This window comes from Chrysochloris asiatica, unplaced genomic scaffold, assembly GCF_000296735.1.
Source record: "Chrysochloris asiatica unplaced genomic scaffold, ChrAsi1.0 scaffold00185, whole genome shotgun sequence".
Taxonomy (NCBI): Eukaryota; Metazoa; Chordata; class Mammalia; order Afrosoricida; family Chrysochloridae; genus Chrysochloris; species Chrysochloris asiatica.
The window spans coordinates 2,581,331-2,587,611 of record NW_006408703.1 but is presented as its reverse complement, the minus strand read 5'-3'; the positions used below and the strand labels follow the sequence as shown (position 1 = coordinate 2,587,611).

Here is a 6,281-nt window from a genome sequence, read left to right as displayed (position 1 = left end):
TCTTGTTCATATGGTATCTCTTGAAATGGTTGAACATTAACCATTTCCTTCTGGTACAATGACTCTGTGTATTCCTTCCATCTTTTCTTGATGCATTTACAGAGTCAATATGAGACAGAACTGACACAACCACTAAAAACAGAGGAGTCCTGGTGCAGAGCTGTAGGATAAGCACAGGACTGTAAACCGCAAGGTCGGTGGTTTGAGTCTGCCAGCTGCTCCTTGGGAGAAAAATAAGACTTTCTGGTCCCACAAAGATTTACAGCCTCAGAAAAACTATACAGTGTCAATATGAGTTGGAGCCAATTGGATAGCACTTAACAAGAAACAACATAGTACGGAGAGCCTGAGGAAAGCAAAATGGAGGGGCGTGTGTCTAACCTAATGGGCTGCAACCTGGCCTACAATGGGAAGATGGAGGAGTTGAAGGAGAGGATCCTGGCCGATAAATCCCTGGCTACTAAAATGGACCAGGACAACAGAACTGTATTACATTGGGCATGCTTAGCGGGACACACAGAAATAGTTGAATTCTTGCTACAGTTTGGAGTGCCAGTAAATGATAAAGATGATTCAGGTTGGACTCCTCTACATATTGCTGCTTCTGCTGGCTGGGATGAGATTATAAAAACCCTTCTGGGAAAGGGGCTCAAATGAATCCTGTCAATCAGAATGGCTGTACTCCCCTGCACTATGCAGCTTCCAAAAACAGGCACGAGATTTCTGTCTTGTTGTTAGAAGGTGGGGCTAATCCAGATGCTAAGGACCATTTTGAGGCAACAGCAATGCACCTGGCAGCAGCCAAGGGTAACTTGAAGATGTTTCATATTCTTCTGTACTACAAAGCATCCACAAATATTCAAGACACTGAGGCTAACACTCCTCTACACTTAGCTTGTGATGAGGAGAGAGTGGAAGAAGCAAAAGTGCAGGTGTCCCAAGGAGCAAGTATTTACATTGAGAATGAAGAAGAAAATACACCCCTGCAAGTGGCCAAATGTGGCCTGAGTTTAATACTCAAGAGAATGGTGGAAAGTTAAGCAGCTTAGATTTTAACTTTGTGTGTTTTATGGCTTCCCAGTGTCCTGGAAACGAATGTACTGTGCACAAGACATCATCTGTGAACTATGTGTTCTCACCTTCAGAGTCTTATAAACGTTGAATATTGTTCTGACTGAGGTACTTGTTTTAAGCTTACAATTGCTTTCCAGACCTTGAGTCACTGTTGAAATTGTTCTACTATTAAATATTCTGTATTGGGTTGTGGGTAATTTTAAATGAGTGATACTGTGGCTGTTGTGAGTCTCTAGCTCCTTTTCATGCACTCACTCTCACTTCCTAAGGCACAACACTACCAGTAACACCAGGTCATTTATTCTGCCAAATGTTTCTAAATGGATTCTAGAATGTTCCTTCATATGTTGAAACACATCCTAACTTGTTTATCCAAACTCACTCACGCCTATGTCAAAATTTTGTTTTTGCAACTGTAAAGTTTAATTTATTTTTGTTACAGGAGGAATCTGTATATTTTTTTGTGGACCAAATTTTAAGTTGGAGGACATGTTGCCCAAATTTTGCATTCATAAACACTAAAATAAAAGCAGTGAGAGAAAAAAAGAAACAACATAGTAATTAATTCAAAAACACACACACACACACACACACACACACATATACATATATGCTGGGGGTGGTGTACTACCTAGTTAGTTACAAATCATAGTGACCCTGTATATGATTTCTGAAGCTGTAATTTTTTACTAGAGCAGAAAGTCTCATCTTCCTCTCACAAAGGGACTGGTAGATTCAAATTAGTAACCATGCAGTTAGCAGCCCAGCTCATAATCCACTATCCTACCAGACTCCTTATATGTAAATGAAAAACAAGTTTTATTTCATTTGCATAAATTACTTACTGATGGTATGTAAGAGTCTAATGAATGCTGCATTATTTCTCAAATCTTGGAAACAGATTTGATCTTGCCACTTTAATTTCCTTACACATATTGAGTTTTACAATGTGTTTACATTTTACCACAGTAGTGATGTCCATACAAGCAACCTAGTCCAACCAAACATTGTTGTTCTTCTTAAGTGCCATAGAGTCAGTTCAGCTCACAGCAACCGTGTATAGGGTTTCCAAAGAGTGGCTGATGGGTTTGAACTGCCAATCTCATGGCTAGCAGTCCAGTTCTTATCCTATAATGCCATACCAGGAATCCAACTGAACACAGAAGTTGTGATCTACTTGAAGCTATTAGGTTGTGTCATGTCCAACATAAATCAAGTATTAATTACTGTTTTGTTTTTCTTTCTTTCTTTTAAAAATGTCATATATTCTATGAAAAACTTCTATTTAAGACTATAAGAAGAAAAAATAAAAGTAATGCACATATGGATTGGAGGAAGATTCATTAAAAACCAGTGTTATGCAGATGACAAGATCTTGCTTGCTGAATGCAAAGAAGATTTGAAGCACTTACTGATGAAGATCAAAGACTTCAACTTTTCAATATATTGTTGTTTGTTATGTAGTGCAGTCAAGTCAGTTTCAACTCATAGCAACCCTGTATAGGATTTCTGAGTAGCTGCTGGTGGATTTGAACCGCTAATCTTGCAGTTCAAACTGATCTTATGGTCCAGTGCTTCTCCTAAAGCACCACACCAGGACTCCTTCTTAAGGATTATTGTTCTTGGCAAGTGCCGTTGAGTTGATTCTGACTCATAGTGATCTTGTATAGGGTTTCCAAGAAGCAACTTGTGAGTTTAAACCAATGACCTTGTGGTTCAAACTGACCTTGAGGTACAGATATAATGCTGAAGTACAAATCTTCCAAGTTCAAATGCACCAAAATACAAATTGGGAATAGCTGCCTCAACAAAGTAGAGTTGACAATAATGATGTGAATGGAACAAAGCTTTCATGGCATTTCTTTGATACTGGGGCATAACTCAAAATGAGGAGAAACTGCTAAAAATATCCATTAATAATCAGAACATGGAATGCATGATATGTCAATCTAGGAAAATTGTAAGCTATCAAATATTAAAAGGAACACATAAAGATTGTTATGTGTTAGTGAGCTGAAATGGACTGGTATTGGCCATGTTAAATCAGACTATGATATGATTGGACTCATGGTATGGTGCAATAGGATCAGCACTGGACTGCGAACACAAGGTTGGAAGTTCAAACCTACCACCTGCTCCTCAGAACCCCTATACAGATTTGCTATGAATTGGAACCAACTCCGTGGCACTTAACAACAAAAGCAATCATATGGTTTAATATGTCATGAAATTCTAAATTAAGAGGAATATCATCAAAAAGATTATTTCAAGACCTATCTTGAAGTACAATGTTGTCTGTGAGAGGATAATATGCATATGCCTAAAAGAAAGCCCAGTTAGTACAGTTATGATTAAAATTTATGCAACAACCACTAAAGCCAATGGTGAATTGAATAATACTACCAACTTCTTCAGTCTGAAAATGATCAAACACACAATCTAGATGCATTGATAATTACTGGTGATTGGAATGTGAAAGATAGAAACAAGGAGGAAAAATCAGTAGTTTGAAAATATGACTTAGCTGACAGAAATTATGTTGGGGATTGCATGATAGAATTTTACAAGACCAACAATTTATCATTGCAAATACCTTTTTTTAAAACAACATAAAAGGCTACTAGACACATGGATCTCACCAGATAGACTACAAAGGCATCAAACTGATTTCATATGCCTGAAGAGATGATGGAGAAGCTCCATATCATCAGCCCAAACAAAGCCAGGGTCAGACCGTGGAACAGACCATTAGATGTTCATACAGAATTTCAGGTTTAAGCTGAAGAAAATTAAAACAAATCCTCAAGAGACAAAATATTAACCTGAATATATCCCATATGAATTTAGAGACCATCTCAAGAGCAGACTTGATGCATTAGACACTAATGACCAAAGTCCAGAAGAGTTGTGGAATGATAACAAGAACATCATACAAGAAGAAAACAAAAGGACATTAAAAAGACAGGAAAGAAAGAAAAGACCAAAATGAAAGTCAGAAGAGACTCTGAAATTAATTTTTGAGAAAAGAGAAGATAAAGCAATGGAAAGAAATGAGGAAGGAAAAGAGATGATCAGAAAATTTCAAAGGGCAGCTCAAGAAGATAAAGTCAAGTATTATAATAGAATGTGCAAAAATCTGGAGATCAAAAACCAAAAGGGAAAAAACACTCTCAAATTTCTCAAAGTGAAAGAACTGAAGAAAAAATTCAAACCACAGGTTTTAATATTGAAGGAATCTATGGGCAAAACACTGAATGATGCAAAAAGAATATGGAAGGGATGCACTGAATCACTCTACCAAAAAAAATTGCCAATGTCCAACTACGTCAAGAGGTAGATTATAACCCAAAATTGATGATACTGAAGGAAGAAGTCCAAGCTGCATTGAAGGCATTGGTGTAAAACAAAGTTCCAAGAATTGACATATAAATGGAAATCTTGCAACAAACTGATGCAGCCCTGGAGCCACACACTTATCTATGCTAAGAAATTTGGAAGACAACTACCTGGCCATTGTTTGGTAGAGATCCATGCTTGTGCTCATTCCAAAGAGAGGTGACCCAATAAAATATGTAAATAATTGAACAGTATCATTAATATCACACACAAGTCAAATTTTTCTTAAGATAACTTAAAAATGGTTGTAAAAGTACTTTGACAGGGAATTGCCAGAAATTCAAACCAGATTCAGAAGAGGACTTGGAACCAGGTACATCATTGTTGATATCTCATGTGTATTGGCTGAAAACAAGAGAAAACCAGAAAGATATTTGTTGTTGTCATTAGGAGTCTTCAAGCCAGTTCTGACTCAAAGTATTTTATGAACAATAGAATGAACAAGTGTTCAGTCCTGTGCCATATTCACTATTATTGTTAAGCTTAAGCCCATTGCTGCTGCCACTGTGCCTATCCATCTCTTAGGGGGTCTTTGTATTTGTGGCTGACCCTCTACTTTACATAGCATGATGCCCTTATCCAGGTACGTGACCCTCATGATAATATGTTCGAAAAACAAAGTCTCGCCATCCTTGCTTCTAAGGAGAATTGTGGCTATACTTCTTCCAACACAGACTACATTTTACTAGCACTTCATGGTTCTTTTAATATTATTCTCCAACGCCACCATCCAAATTCGTCAATTCTTCTACATGCACATGAAGCTACTGAAAAATACCATGGTTTGGGTGAGGTTCACCTTAGTCCTCAAACAGACATCATTGCCTAATGAAATGTATTGTTTGATTTCTTGAAATCTTCTTTGATTAGTGTTGATAATGGATCCAAACAAATTAAGTCTTGACAACTTCAATATTTTCTCCCTTATCATGATGTTATTTGCTAGTCCATTGTTGAGGATTTTTGTTTTATTTACATTGAGGTGCAACCCATCTTGAAGGCTGTTATCTTTGATCTTCTTCAGTAAATATTTTAAGTCCTCCTCACTTTCAGCAAGCAAGGATGTATCATCTGAATATAGTAGGTTGTTTATGAGTCTTCCTACATTCCTCATGTCACATTCTTCTTCATAGAATCTTCTTCATAGAAAGATATTTATGTATTCTTTATTGACTATGCACAAGCTTTCAACTGTGTGGATCATGACAAACTATGCATAATATTGCCAAGAAGGGTTATTTCAGACAGCTAAATTTTTCCCATGAGAAATCTATACAGAGAACAAGTGGCAATTGTTAGAACAGAATAAGGGGATAATAAATTATTTAAAATCAGAAAAGGTGTGTGTCACAATGGTATCCTTTCACCATACTTAATTTGTTTGCTGAGCAAATAATCCAAGAAACTGGACTATGTGAAGAACTTGGTGTCAGGATTTGAAGAACACTCACTAACAACCTACAATATGCAGAAGACAAACCTTGCTTGCTGGAAGTGTTGAGAACTTAAAATACTGATGAAGCTCTATGACCACAGGCTTCAGAATAGGTTGCATCTCAATGTAAAGAAAACAAAGAAAATATTCATCCCTGGAATAATGAATACTATCAAGACAAATTGAGGAATGATTGAAGTTGTCAAAGACTTCATTTTGCTTGAATCCACAGCCAACAATGAAGCAGCAGTCAAGAAATCAAATGATCTATTGAATTAGGCCTATTTTCTGCAAGAAGACCTTTTCAAAGTATTAATCAATTTGGGGACTAAGGTGTGCCTTAATAAAGCCAGAGTATTTTAATTTGCCTCATATT

General features: G+C 36.8%; 1 pseudogene; it reads left to right on the top strand.

The window, feature by feature from the left end:
• Positions 1–360: 360 nt before the first annotated feature.
• Positions 361–1,040, top strand: LOC102838889 (annotated as a pseudogene).
• Positions 1,041–6,281: the final 5,241 nt, after the last annotated feature.